This window comes from Hyperolius riggenbachi, chromosome 1, assembly GCF_040937935.1.
Source record: "Hyperolius riggenbachi isolate aHypRig1 chromosome 1, aHypRig1.pri, whole genome shotgun sequence".
Lineage (NCBI taxonomy): Eukaryota > Metazoa > Chordata > Amphibia > Anura > Hyperoliidae > Hyperolius > Hyperolius riggenbachi.
Window position 1 is genome coordinate 217,124,269 of NC_090646.1, and position 16,235 is coordinate 217,140,503.

Below are 16,235 nucleotides of genomic sequence, written 5' to 3' on the forward strand. Positions count from 1 at the left end.
AAACTTGTAATGGAAAAACAGGTCTCTCTTGCAGAGACCTGCAGCCCACAGACTAGAGGAATGGTCAAACAGCTGTCTGCCAGCGCATCCAGCTGAGCGGATCATTACAGTAAAGTGGCGTAGTTGTATTTTTCTACACAAGGTAGTCCTAATCCTCCTTTGGTGGTCGGTAATGTCATGAAATTGTAAGAAATTCTGGGGACTCTTCCTTTCCAGATACATTTTGATATTATTTTTTTGAGGTCATTGAAGAAGGTCTTTTTTATAGGTATGTTTACAGTCTGATATATATATATATATATATATATATATATATATATATATATATATATATATAATATTTTAGGCAGAGTAAACATCTTAAAGCAGGGGTCTCAAACTCAACTTACCTGGGGGGCCGCAGGAGGCAAAGTCAGGATGAGGCTGGGCTGCATAAGGAATTTCACAATCGCGGCGCATCGCCGCCTCTGCCCGCCCATCTTACTCTTCCTTACATAGTTACATAGTTACATAGTTATTTTGGTTGAAAAAAGACATACGTCCATCGAGTTCAACCAGTACAAAGTACAACTCCAGCCCGTCCCCCACATACCCCTGTTGATCCAGAGGAAGGCGAAAAAACCCTTACAAGGCATGGTCCAATTAGCCCCAAAAGGGAAAAATTCCTTCCTGACTCCAGATGGCAATCAGATAAAATCCCTGGATCAACATCATTAGGCATAACCTAGTAATTGTAGCCATAGATGTCTTTCAACGCAAGGAAAGCATCTAAGCCCCCTTTAAATGCAGGTATAGAGTTTGCCATAACGACTTCCTGTGGCAATGCATTCCACATCTTAATCACTCTTACTGTAAAGAACCCTTTCCTAAATAAATGGCTAAAACGTTTTTCCTCCATGCGCAGATCATGTCCTCTAGTCCTTTGAGAAGGCCTAGGGACAAAAAGCTCATCCGCCAAGCTATTATATTGCCCTCTGATGTATTTATACATGTTAATTAGATCCCCTCTAAGGCGTCTTTTCTCTAGACTAAATAAACCCAGTTTATCTAACCTTTCTTGGTAAGCGAGACTTTCCATCCCACGTATCAATTTTGTAGCTTGTCTCTGCACCTGCTCTAAAACTGCAATATCTTTTTTGTAATGTGGTGCCCAGAACTGAATTCCATATTCCAGATGTGGCCTTACTAGACAGTTAAACAAGGGCAATATTATGCTAGCATCTCGAGTTTTTATTTCCCTTTTAATGCATCCCAAAATTTTGTTCACTTTAGCTGCAGCGGCTTGGCATTGAGTACGATCCCATTTATTTTGTATGGTGCTAGACCATTGGTACGACCAAAATGCATGACTTTACATTTGTCAACATTGAACTTCATCTGCCATGTATGTGCCCATATAGCCATCCTATCCAGATCCTGTTGCAATATGACACTATCTTCCTGAGAGTTGATGATTCTGCACAATTTTGTATCATCTGCAAAAATAGCAACATTGCTCACTACTGCATCTACTAGGTCATTAATAAATAAATTGAAGAGCACTGGACCCAGTACAGATCCCTGTGGGACCCCACTGCTAACAGTCTCCCATTTTGAGTACGATCCATTGACCACAACTCTTTGTTTTCTGTCCATTAGCCAGTTCCCTATCCATGCACACAAACTCTTCCCCAGTCCTTGCATCCTCAACTTTTGCACCAGACTTCTGTGGGGAACAGTGTCGAAGGCCTTTGCAAAGTCCAAGTATATCACATCAACAGCATTCCCAATATCCATATTAGCATTCACTACCTCATAAAAGCTGAGCATGTTAGTCAAACAGGACCTGTCTTTAGTAAACCCATGTTGATGCTGAGAAATAAGATTATTTTCTACTATGAAGTCATGTATAGTATCTCTTAGTAACCCCTCAAATAGTTTGCATACAACTGATGTTAAAGAGTAACTGTCAGGCTGCAGAAGCTAATTTAAACCTCTATTCTCCTGTGTTAAACAGTTTAGAAGGAAGCCCAAAAGCCATTAGTGAAGATAAAAATCTCAGTTACCTTTGATGTGTGCTTATCAGCAAGGCTGTTAAAACCCAAGAGGACGCAAGCCGCATACTATACTGCAAAGCATTCTGGGGCCCTCCCCTCGGCTGCTAATGAGACGTTACAGCAGCTTGTAATCAGTCCAGCGCGTAGCACTGATAAATCTCCGGGCAGAGTACACTGCAGGAGTCAGCTATTGTTCCTAGCCACATGGCTCATTAATATTCACTGCACACTGTGTTGTTCAAGTACGAGCTTATCTGTGATCAGGAAGCAGGCAGGACATGACGACACATTTGACAGAAAAACATGGAGCCTGCCATGAGCTGTCAGGAGCATCTATCTCTGCATATACTATATACAAATTCTGTGAAATCCAAACGTGGACAGTGAAATGCATATGTAATGTAAGTACAGCCAATCTTTAGCTACTGATATATGTGTTTATTTTCTCTGAGACCTTATACCTAACAGCTCCTCTTTAAGCTTACAGGTCTATAATTTCCTGGATCAGATTTTTTGCCCTTCTTAAATAATGGGAAAACGTGGGCTGTACGCACGCCAATCCACTGGGACTCTGCCAGTTGCAAGAGAGTCACAAAAGATAAGATAAAGGGGCTTAGCTATAACTGAACTTAATTCACTTAGGACCCGAGGATGCATGCCATCCGGGCCAGGTGCCTTGTCTATTTTTAATTTATTTAGTCTTGCCTTTACTTCTTCCTGTGTTAAGTATTTAATATTACAGTTAGAAGATTGAGACTCTTCTGCCTCTGTAATTTGCAACAGTGCTGCTTCCTTTGTGAAGACAGAAGCAAAGAAAGCATTTAATAACTCTGCCTTACCTTGGTCATCCACCATTGAGTTCCCACCCTCATCCTTTAGGAGTCCTATACAAGAGAGGGGTGGGGAGAGGCGGCAATCCGGGCGGCAATTGACGTCAGGAGGGGCAGAGCTGAAGCTGAAAGCTCTGCCCCTTCCAGGAAATGCCGGCGGATTGCCCCCTGGCCGATTTGGGGGTTCTGCAGCCCTCGTTTAGTGGCGGGGATGCGGCGGATTACTTGGGAGCACTGAAGCGAACTATAAGGAAGCTTTTGCCAGGGAGGGCCACAAAATATTGTATTAAGGGCCGCAAATGGCCCGTGGGCCGCGAGTTTGAGACCCCTGTCTTAAAGTAACTAAAATCAAGATTCTCACTTACCTGGGGCTTCCTTCAGCCCACCGTAGGCTGCCAGGTCCCCCTGCTGTCCTCCTGACTCTTCTGGTGCACAGTGGCTGTATTATCTCTGTTATCTAATCTAATCTTCTTTCCTTTGTCAGCTCAGGCTGCTCTGCTGTGATAGGATAGAAGTTATGCACACCCTCTCCACGCCCCCTGCAGGCTTTGTGTGAGTCACAGACTGAGCTTTCACATGCTGGTTAGCAGCCATGTCTTTTGTTTGTAAACACTGCCTAAAACTGGCAATTACAAGCCAGGTTTGCAGCAGGGAATGGCAGAAACAGCACAGAGGGGCCCAGGAGAATATAATGAATAGAATGGTATGTTTTTTATTGTAAGAATTTTAGAATACAGATTGTCTTTAAAGTGAACCCAAGGTGAAAATAAACTGATGAGATAATTATATTTAGTCTCCTACTCCTAAAAAGGATTTTTTTAAGTATCCCAGGGTTTTCTTTTATATTTAAATATTTACAAAGTAGGTTGAATGTTTTACTGTATTTAATCAGTGGCAGCCTAATAGTTAATGTATTTTATCTTTCCCTGTCCTCAGAAGGTGTATTTTGCCAGGAAAACTTTTATGGCTGTAATTTGCTTATCAGTGATGTTTACTATATTCCTGACAAGGTACATACAAGACAGAATCTGCCACTTCCATGCCTAGAAGTTACCTCTTCCAGGCAGCAAAATAAATCAAGTAAAACAGCCTGGTTGTTAATATGTTTTGTACTGTGTACATACACATTTACCTCACCATGTCACATGCTGCCTCAGCTAGACTTTAAGGCTTGAAAAGGGATACAAAATGAAAAATGAGTACAATGCTTATTTGAACTTGCAGGGATATTTTATAATGTTTAAAAAGCAGCATCCTCAGCTAGTAGCTGCCGATCTCCACAGCCATCGCCAGTTGCATACTGATGAGCAGGAATACGTTGGTAAATTCCTTACATGCCATTATGGGTCAAGCGCATGCGGCCTGCTTTACAAAGTAAATATGCAAACAGCATTTTTTCTCAGTTGAGAATTTCTGTTATTATATTAAATCAAGGCCATGATGTGCTGCTTGATTCAGGAATGCATAGATTCAACTGGTGGATACACTTTACACTAGAGACTAAATATGCTGTAAACAATTTTATTACCTAGTTGGCAATTAAAATATTACTTTGGATATAACAATTGCGTGTTTGGGTTAGGTTTGTGGTAAGGCTACAGCACAATAGTTTGTTATGTGTTAAATTGTAAAACACTCATGAATTTCTTTGTAAACTATAAGGACTAGCACCAACATAAATCATAAATAATTAGATCATTTTATAACCCAGGAATGTGCAAGTTTTACAATGGGGCCCCCAAGCACTCTATACATAACAATTGATACGGCACACCAAAACCTGCCAATGGCAACTACAGTGTCAGAGGTGCAAGAAGGGGATGGGGAACAGTTTGTTAATGATTACCACTATTCAAAGTACCTATAGAAGTGATTATTATACCAGCACAGGACCAATAGAGCGCTAATACTGCAATTGAGGGAGGGCCCTTTGGGGCCCCTCTGGTCCAAGGGCCCCGATGCGGTCGCTACCACTGCAACCCCTATTGCTACGCCCCTGAATGTGCATTATAACCAAAATATATAATGCAATCTCAGAAAAGTAGTTATACAACCATACCAAACCAAAGTATAATTAGGATAACACGTTTATTGATCAACAATATTTAAAGACAATTAAAAACACATAATATATGCAGTGGGGTCCACAGTAAATGACAATGCATATAATTAGGGCAGGAAATGCATCCAGAATACAATAGAAATAAAAACATTGCAATCATTATATAGCTAGGTAAGAATAAAGTGCAAGAAATGCTGAAAACCGTAAATAAGTTGGCAATACAGCTTGCCAATAAAGTGCTAGTGCTATACAATGTCTCAGAACAGAGGTGACGGTTAAAAACAGGAATTATGAAACACCCAGCACCAGAAACTAAAACCAAACCATGTGTGGGAAAACAACTACCTGCAAATACAAAGCCAAACCAAGTGCAGTGCAGATAGGTGAAAGGAGAGTGACTGTAATTCTTACCCAGAAGTGTAGTAAGGAGGATGCGTGCCTCCAGGACCAACACCACATGCATCCTCCTTAATAGACTTCTGGGTAAGACTTACGGCATTTCTATTGTATTTTGGATGCATTCTCTGCCCTAATTATATGTACAATACTCCATTGTCATTTACTGTGGACCCCACTGCGTATATTATGTGTTTTAATCGTTTTTAAATATTGTTGATCAATAAACTTGTTATCCTAATTCTACTTTGGTTTGGTGCAGTTTTATAACTACTTTTCTGGGGTTGCACTCATGAATTTCATATCACGTTCGTAATAACTTTAAATTTTGCATAGTACAAGTTAAACTTTCTAAGCCACAATGAAATCTTCCCATTTGCAGCCCACATTTGAACTAAGTAGGTTCTACTGGCAATCAGGTTGCATTCTGTTGTGAATAGTGATGGTGTGAATAGTGATGGTCATGTCTAGGAGAACTCATGAAGAAGCATGTGATCAGTTTGTTCAGGTGAAGTCTCTGATTTGCTAGTCATAATCATGTGCTGTAGTAATATGTGATCACAGCACATCAGAACTTAGCAAATCTATCAGCTGATCAATCCTATTCCAGGGCTTCTCCATGAGTTCTCCTAGACATGACAACTAACATTTATATTGCACTTTTCTCTTGGCGGATTCAAAGTGCTTGAACAGCAGCCACAAGTGCAAACTCAGTAGTTGGTAGCAATGTTAGTGAGTCTTGCTCAGGATCTCTTTACTGAATAGGTGCTGGTTTACTGAGCAGGAAGAGCTGAGATTCAAACCCAGGTCGCCCGTGTCAGAGCCCTTAACCATTGAACTATGAACATCACTAATCATGAACATGTATCTAAAACAATCAGGATGTGTGCTATAAATTAATATGTAGAGTCTATAGAAGCAAGGTGGTGGATAGAGACTAAATTCCCCATCATTGCAGTAGAAAACATGTAACTAAAGGTGGTGGCAAAAGGTGGTGCAGAGACAATGACAAAAATGGAGCAGGAAAACAGTTTGCTTTCTTTAGCAGTTCACCTCCCACCTCCTCCACATTCCATTTTATGCACAAGAGATGGGCGGTGGCTTGTGTCAGTCAGTCAGTATGCTGGCATACTCTGCTGTAGGCTTGTGGCTCGCAAGAAGTGAGATTTCCATATTCCAGTTTCTTAAAGTGTATCTGAAGCATTATTAAAAAAAACCCACATACTTACCTAAGGAGAGGGAAGGCTCTGGGTTCTACAGAGACTTCCTGTTCCTCTCCTCATCTTCTCATTCCACCGCAGGCTCCATTGTTTAAATCTCCCACCATGGGAGGCTTTGGAAGTCTTTGGGAGCCTAAGTGGTCCTGAAGTTGGGCTTCTCTGTACTGCACACACACATACTGTGTGTGCACAGTATGGAGCGGCCGCTCTTCTGGAGACTTCTAAAGCCCAAGAGCAGTATCCGACCCATCAGTCGGAGACTGCTTAAGGGGGAACAAGCGCAGGAACGAAGGGATGAGGAGAGGAACAGGAATGCTCTATAAGACCCAGAGTCTTCCCTCTCCTTAGGTAAATATCTGTTTTTTTTAAATTTTGGATTCAGACTCCCTTTAACAAGATCCAACAATTTGCAGGAGTCTTGTATCTGTATGTAGTGGTGTAGATGTTTACATAAGAAGATGCAGTGGTAAGTAATACTTGTGAGTTACACTAAACAATTTGTGCTTTCAGAATGGAACGTCAATTTTAGATTTAGTTGGGCTTTGAGAGGAAACATTACTTTCAAGCTTTATGTGAACAGATAGTCCTGCAGACACCAAAAATCAAAACAACAATGATCATTAAAAGCATTTAAAAGTAGACATAGAAAAACAGGTGTCAAAACAGCAGTCACAACTTACTAGCAAAAGGGGTTTGAAAAGAATATTAGCCCTTTAAAACATGACCTACACCAATAATTAACTGTGCAAGAGACCTATATACTGATAAAACATCCAAACTTTATTAAGACTTTATAAAAAACAAAATAACAATAAGATGGCAGGAAACTGATTTGTTCTCGAGGGCTTTACCACTAGTAATGTTTTCCTGTTATGTAAACTTATATATGTTGTCATATATATTTTTTTTGCAATGTGATTGTAAAATATTACTTTGGTCAGCATTACTTGCTTATGCAGCCTCTAAGGAAAAAAAGAAAAATCATGAAATACATGTTAGGCTAATCTGCAAGTGTCTATTGACAATCATCTTGATGTTGTGGTAGTCAACTATAATAACTATTTTGATTTAGCTTTGTATTGCATTCAGTGCATGTAAAAGGACCCGATAGACCTATATATTTCAACATCTGCCCTCTCTAATTGGACAGGAGCTTCTATATTAGTGCAGAGATTGTCTGTTGGCCTTCTCTCCCTTATGCATATTGTTACAGTTTCTCTAAATGGTTGAAGTCTATATGATCTTAATGCAATTCAATACAATTTATATGTTCTATGACAACTATGAAACTCCTCCATAAAGTTTGGATAGTGTATAAATATATAAATATCAATTTGAGTCATATTTTAAAGGACTAATATTCTTTTTAAGCTCCCATTGGCTCTCATCTGTCTCTATTTTTACTAGGCCGATTTGACAAGGAAGTAGCTATTTACTTACTATTATACTGTTTATACCAAAAAAAAAGCCTGACCTTGTTGCTTCATTATAAAGCAAAAGGTAATAAAAACTTCTACTTCTGTTTTATTTTTAATAAAAATCTAAAACAGCAATACCAGCTTGTAAAGAGATCAGAGGATCAAACAGAACATTTGCTTTTTGACCTGCCACTTTGCTGCTAATGTGATTGTCACAGGAACATTTTCTGGTCCATTGCGCTAATGCACAAAGACAGGGCCTTGGCTGGGACACAATCAGCCCTATGTTGGGAACGTTACCACGGGATATTTGACTTCCACCTGGTCAAGATGGAAACGCGTAGACGCTGGTTTGATGTTCTACAACACTGAGTCTGGAGCGTACCACTTTGCGCTGTCATCTCTGAGCAAGCCTGCTGTAAGATGGAGCATTTCCAGGTTCCCCAGCTGAGCTTGAACCTGTTACTGTCATCCGGACAGCCAAACTCCTGTGCGATGAGCCAGCACAAACATGGAGAATGAAAAAAATATGTTATAATGAGAAAAACAAGGACATTAGGTGGAAAAAGTGAGACTATTTCAAATGCACAAAGGCACATTCATTTTTTTTTTTAACTGTAAACGGCAAGAGAGGGTAAATGTTTAAATAGTACTCAGATATCCCATTTCTAGCTGAAATTTTGGAATATTCAATATAATATTATATGGTGATGTGTTTTACCTACTTTATGTGCATGCATGCACATAAACCAGTCTCTTCCTTCAGGGAGCAACACCATGTACCACTCATGCTATACCTCCCTGGCGTTCAATTTCCCCAGAATTTCTATGAAAAAAGTGATCCAATTAATTTTCATAACCTTTTTTTTCCTGTAACTTGCCAAAATGTGTCAAGCAAGGGTCTAGTATACAGTGCAGGAGAGTATTAACGTGTGTGCATGTCAATACTGTTCACAGCATGTTTTTTATTAACTTGTATAACCGTCAATACTGCTAGGGAGGTTAAATCTGACGAAGGCGTAGAACGCCGAACCGCGTCATGACGCAATAGGCGCAGGGCAGCTGCCGATACTCTTCCGTGTTCCTCACTCCGCTGGCGCTATTGGATCCTTGGATTCCCATCACTACTGGTCACAGTGCTGAGGCGACCAGACCAGATTCTCCAACTGCAGGACGCGGTGATATACACTATAAAGTGTGATGTGCTTTGCTTTTATTGTACACATTGTGAGTTTTATTCAACCTTGCTTAAGAAGCTATATTAAAATAGTTACCAGAGAGCGCTCCTCTCTTTCCCCTTTTTTCTGTTTTCACCAGTGTTCTTACTACGTTCCCAGAGTTATACAGGAGCAGCATTCAATGGTGATTTAACGAGGATATTTTCTGTGGAAGTTCTATCTGGGCGCAGTGGAGTGGTGCTTTTTGGTTCCTACTGGACAAGCCCTGTGTAGTATATATAAATGCCTATAAACTTCATTATTAAAATGTGTGTGCAATAGAAAGTACATGTGTCCTCGTACTTCTATGCGAAATGCAATATGGGTCTACTATGTCTGGAGCGAGGCACACGGGGAAAGGGGTGTCTTTGCTTATCTTTGCCACTCCTGTGAGGGCACACAGTGTGGGGTTTAGCAGTGTCTTGGTAGTACTCCATGCCACAAAAGGCTAAGTTGAGGATTGATGTGGATACACATTGCTGTTGGGCCTGTATCCAATCGGTATATTGTACAGTAAATAAAGTTGTGTTCCACTAACTCAAACTCAGTATAACAGAGACATGCTGGAGTGACGCATAAATAGTTAAAGGGTGCTCATACATATATACAGTGACACCATATGCTTAAACCTCAACATGTTTCATCTTGAAGGTCTTCTTCAGTAGTGCAGTACATAGTGTAGTGCTATTTACAAGTATATATACAATACTCCACCAAATCACAACAAGATGTTCCCCAGCACACGTAAAGCCCAAGTCAGAGTTCTGACTTGGGCTATACGTATGCTGGGAGACATTTTGGGCACAGAGCTTGTCCAGTAGGACATTTGCTCAGGAATATGTAGCTCCAAGCATGGCATAACATCCACAACATAGTAATAAGGTACAATATATATTTACATTTTTAAGACCCTTTGTCTTTTTCTTTACAAGGATGTGTGACGGTGAGACTACATGCTTTCTGTCTAAGACAATCAGGCAACCTGTTTAATGAACAAACATTTATCAATAAAAATTATACAAAATAAAATTATATAAAACAAAAAAGCTTAGTTTGTTTTCTAATCTTTGCACATTTCGGCATGCTGCAATGTAACAAAGCAATAGGTAAAGGCGTTTTTGACTTCAAGTACACTTTAAGTCAAGAACAGGAAGGTGTTTTGGTACCACACTGCTAATTCATCAGCAATTTTAAATAGGCCTTGGCCTAAACAAATCAACAGAGATGGGTGTAGCGAGTTTGTATCATAATGTCATATTACAGAAGATAACCTCAGGGCACCAAAGTCTCTTGGAAAGTCAATTGGCCACATGGGAGAAAGTTTGGCTGTTCGCCCGTTGTTCTCCTATCCAATGACATAAAAAAAATCTGCTAGTACATGTATAGCTATTCTCTATGCATGTTATAATTGCAAAGTAATGTTTTAACAATTGACATATTGAATATTTATTATATGATCCAATTGTTTCAGAAAGAGGCATCATAATGTAATGTACCTATATAAGATAGAATCAAAAGAGTTTTCTGTGGTCTTTGACCATATAAGCATCACTGTATAATTATACAGAACTTAATAAGTAGGAAAAAACACAGGACAAATTGCACATTACTTTAATAATACAATAAAACACAACATATGGGCTTATCAATGGAAAACATTCATAAGGGCTAGTTCAGAATGCTCATTTGCATTGCAGAATAATTCTGCATGTCATCTCACTGTCCATACAGTTCAATGGGTCTGTTCACAGTACTGCGTTGTAACTGATTCTATTTTAACTCGCTGCATGCAGGCTTGTATTAAAGTCTATGGCCAGTCTCCATTGCAGTTCACACTTATAACGTGTGAGTTATGCAACTGAGCACTGTGAACCTAGCCTGAATGTTATATTAAATCCAAGAATAGTTTACGCCACTCTGAGAATGCAATATTATTTCCTGCCTTGGGGACTTATTCATTAATCTTGAACAAAGTGCTGTATCTGACAGATAAAAAAAAAAATGTACTTAAGATCTATGGGCTTTACTCGGATATAAACATAACCTTATGTGCCTAAAGTTCTCTATGACACCACTAATCTTTAACCTAAATTACCCAACAGGAAATAGCACACTAGGCCATAACTGGCATGTGTCACACAAAATGTTTAGAGTGGTTGATGTACACAAAGTTAAACTGTGGGATTTACTGAAGCAGAAGTTAAACCTTTAGAAGAGGGAATTTTTGTTCTATATTTTCAATTTAAACAATTTATAAACTCTCTGGAAAAAGACTGTTAAAATAACTGTTACATACCAGCTGCTTTTTAGGACCCCAATGGAACATTAATACTTGGTTCAAGAAATCTACAGTGTTCCCACACACCAGAGGACTGCTATGAGAAAATGTCCATAACAACAACAACAACAAACAACATTTGTAAAGCGCTTTTCTCCCGTGGGACTCAAAGCGCATAAGCATGGCTCCGACCATCGTGGTACAGAGGAAGAATTTTATAAATCTGGAAATGCCAGGCTAAACAGGTGGCTTTTCAGTCTGGATTTAAATAGCTCCAGGGATGGTGCTGTCTTTACTTGGTGTGGTAGGGAGTTCCAAAGAGTAGGGGCAGCATGACAGAAGGCTCTGTCTCCAGATTTTTTGAGGTGCACTCTGGGAGTGACCAAGTTTATAGAACTTGCTGATCTGAGGTTGTGAGAGGTGTGGCGCAGCTTCAGCAAGTCCTTCATGTATCCAGGGCCCAGATTGTGCAGGGATTTGAATGTCAGCAGTCCAATCTTGAAGAGTATTCTCCATTCTACTGGTAGCCAGTGCAGTGAGCGAAGGATCGGTGTAATGTGACAGTGGCGAGGCTGGTTTGTTAGCAATCTGGCAGCAGCATTCTGCACTAATTGCAGGCGACGCAGGTCCTTTTTGGGGAGGCCAGCATAAAGGGCATTGCAGTAGTCCAGCCGTGATGTGATGAAGGCGTGGACTAGGGTTTGAAGATCCTCTGGGGGAATCAGATGTTTAATCTTTGCAATGTTCTTCAGATGAAAGAAGGAAGATTTAACTACAGATGAAATTTGGTTTCTGAAACTCAATTCCCCATCGATTAGTACGCCAAGGCTGCGCACAAGGTTGGAGCTGTTTATGTCTGAATTCCCAATCCTGATTGGTGTTGCTTTAGGATAGAGCTGTTTTGATGGCGAGCACTGGCTTTGATAAACACAGCAAAAATGGGGCTTTAACCACTTGAGGACCTAGGGCTTTACCCCCCTTAAGGACCGGCCACTTTTTTTCCATTCAGACCACTGCAGCTTTCACGGTTTATTGCTCGCTCATACAACCTACCACCTAAATGAATTTTGGCTCCTTTTCTTGTCACTAATAAAGCTTTCTTTTGATGCTATTTGATTGCTCCTGCGATTTTTACTTTTTATTATATTCATCAAAAAAGACATGAATTTTGGCAAAAAAATGATTTTTTTAACTTTCTGTGCTGACAGTTTTCAAATAAAGTAAAATTTCTGTATACATGCAGCGCGAAAAATGTGGACAAACATGTTTTTGATAAAAAAAAAACCATTCAGTGTATATTTATTGGTTTGGGTAAAAGTTATAGCGTTTACAAACTATGGTGCCAAAAGTGAATTTTCCCATTTTCAAGCATCTCTGACTTTTCTGACCCCCTGTCATGTTTCATGAGGGGCTAGAATTCCAGGATAGTATAAATACCCCCCAAATGACCCCATTTTGGAAAGAAGACATCCCAAAGTATTCACTGAGAGGCATAGTGAGTTCATAGAAGATATTATTTTTTGTCACAAGTAAGCGGAAAATGACACTTTGTGAGGAAAAAAAAAAAAAAAAAAAGTTTCCATTTCTTCTAACTTGCGACAAAAAAAAATGAAATCTGCCACGGACTCACCATGCCCCTCTCTGAATACCTTGAAGGGTCTACTTTCCAAAATGGGATCATTTGTGGGGTGTGTTTACTGTCCTGACATTTTGGGGGGTGCTAAATTGTAAGCACCCCTGTAAAGCCTAAAGGTGCTCATTGGACTTTGGACCCCTTAGCGCAGTTAGGCTGCAAAAAAGTGCCACACATGTGGTATTGCCGTACTCAGGAGAAGTAGTATAATGTGTTTTGGGGTGTATTTTTACACATACCCATGCTGGGTGGGAGAAATATCTCTGTAAATGACAATTTGTTAATTTTTTTTACACACAATTGTCCATTTACAGAGATATTTCTCCCACTCAGCATGGGTATGTGTAAAAATACACCACAAAACACATTATACTACTTCTCCTGAGTACGGCGATACCACATGTGTGGCACTTTTTTGCACCCTAACTGCGCTAAAGGGCCCAAAGTCCAATGAGTACCTTTAGGATTTCACAGGTCATTTTGAGAAATTTCGTTTCAAGACTACTCCTCACGGTTTAGGGCCCCTAAAATGCCAGGGCAGTATAGGAACCCCACAAATGACCCCATTTTAGAAAGAAGACACCCCAAGGTATTCCGTTAGTAGTATGGCGAGTTCATAGAAGATTTTATTTTTTGTCACAAGTTAGCGGAAAATGACACTTTGTGAAAAAACACAATTAAAATCAATTTCCGCTAACTTTTGACAAAAAATAAAATCTTCTATGAACTCACCATACTCCTAACGGAATACCTTGGGGTGTCTTCTTTCTAAAATGGGGTCATTTGTGGGGTTCCTATACTGCCCTGGCATTTTAGGGGCCCTAAACCGTGAGGAGTAGTCTTGAAACCAAATGTCGCAAAATGACCTGTGAAATCCTAAAGGTACTCATTGGACTTTGGGCCCTTTAGCGCAGTTAGGGTGCAAAAAAGTGCCACACATGTGGTATCGCCATACTCGGGAGAAGTAGTACAATGTGTTTTGGGGTGTATTTTTACACATACCCATGCTGGGTGGGAGAAATACCTCTGTAAATGGACAATTGTGTGTAAAAAAAATCAAAAGATTGTCATTTACAGAGGTATTTCTCCCACCCAGCATGGGTATGTGTAAAAATACACCCCAAAACACATTGTACTACTTCTCCCGAGTACGGCGATACCACATGTGTGGCACTTTTTTGCACCCTAACTGCACTAAGGGGCCCAAAGTCCAATGAGTACCTTTAGGATTTCACAGGTCATTTTTGTTTCAAGACTACTCCTCACGGTTTAGGGCCCCTAAAATGCCAGGGCAGTATAGGAACCCCACTAATGACCCCATTTTAGAAAGAAGACACCCCAAGGTATTCCGTTAGGAGTATGGTGAGTTCATAGAAGTTTTTATTTTTTTGTCACAAGTTAGCGGAAATTGATTTTAATAGTTTTTTTTCACAAAGTGTCATTTTCCGCTAACTTGTGACAAAAAATAAAATCTTCTATGAACTCACCATACTCCGTACGGAATACCTTTGGGTGTCTTCTTTCTAGAATGGGGTCATTTGTGGGGTTCCTATACTGCCCTGGCATTTTAGGGGCCCTAAACCGTGAGGAGTAGTCTTGAAACCAAATGTCGCAAAATGACCTGTGAAATCCTAAAGGTACTCATTGGACTTTGGGCCCCTTAGCGTACTTAGGGTGTAAAAAAGTGCCACACATGTGGTACCGCTGTACTCAGGAGAAGTAGTATAATGCGTTTTGGGGTGTATTTTTACACATACCCATGCTAAGTGGGAGAAATATCTCTGTAAATGACAATTGTTTGATTTTTTTACACACAATTGTCCATTTACATAGAAATTTCTCCCACCCAGCATGGGTATGTGTAAAAATACACCCCAAAACACATTATACTACTTTTCCTGAGTACGGCGGTACCACATGTGTGACACTTTTTTGCAGCCTAGGTGCGCTAAGGGGCCCAACGTCCTATTCACAGGTCATTTTGAAGCATTTGTTTTCTAGACTACTCCTCGCGGTTTAGGGCCCCTAAAATGCCAGGGCAGTATAGGAACCCCACAAGTGACCCCATTTTAGAAAGAAGACACCCCAAGGTATTCCGTTAGGTGTATGGCGAGTTCATAGAAGATTTTATTTTTTGTCACAAGTTAGTGAAAAATGACACTTTGTGAAAAAAAACCAATAAAAATTAATTTCCGCTAACTTTTGACAAAAAATTAAATCTTCTATGAACTCGTCATACACCTAACATAATACCTTGGGGTGTCTTTTTTTTCTAAAATGGGGTCACTTGTGGGGTTCCTATACCGCCCTGGCATTTTACAGGCCCAAAACCGTGAGTAGTCTGGAAACCAAATGTCTCAAAATGACTGTTCAGGGGTATAAGCATCTGCAAATTTTGATGACAGGTGGTCTATGAGGGGGCGAATTTTGTGGAACCGGTCATAAGCAGGGTGGCCTTTTAGATGACAGGTTGTATTAGGCCTGATCTGATGGATAGGAGTGCTAGGGGGGTGACAGGAGGTGATTGATGGGTGTCTCAGGGGGTGGTTAGAGGGGAAAATAGATGCAATCCATGCACTGGGAAGGTGATCGGAAGGGGGTCTGAGGGTTTGGCCGAGTGATCAGGAGCCCACACGGGGCAAATTGGGGCCTGATCTGATGGGTAGGTGTGCTAGGGGGTGACAGGAGGTGATTGATGGGTGTCTCAAGGTGTGATTAGAGGGGGGAATGGATGCAAGCAATGCACTGGCGAGGTGATCAGGGCTGGGGTCTGAGGGCATTCTCAGGGTGTGGGCGGGTGATTGAGTGCCCTAGGGGCAGATAGGGGTCTAATCTGATAGGTAGCAGTGACAGGGGGTGATTGATGGGTAATTAGTGGGTGTTTAGGGTAGAGAATAGATGGAAACACTGCGCTTGGGTGGTGATCTGATGTCGGATCTGCGGGCGATCTATTGGTGTGGGTGGGTGATCAGTTTGCCCGCAAGGGGCAGGTTAGGGGCTGATTGATGGGTGGCAGTGACAGGGGGTGATTGATGGGTGGCAGTGACAGGGGGTGATTGATGGGTGGCAGTGACAGGGGGTGATTGATGGGTGATTGATAGGTGATTGACAGGTAATCAGTGGGTTATTACAGGGGAGAACAGAT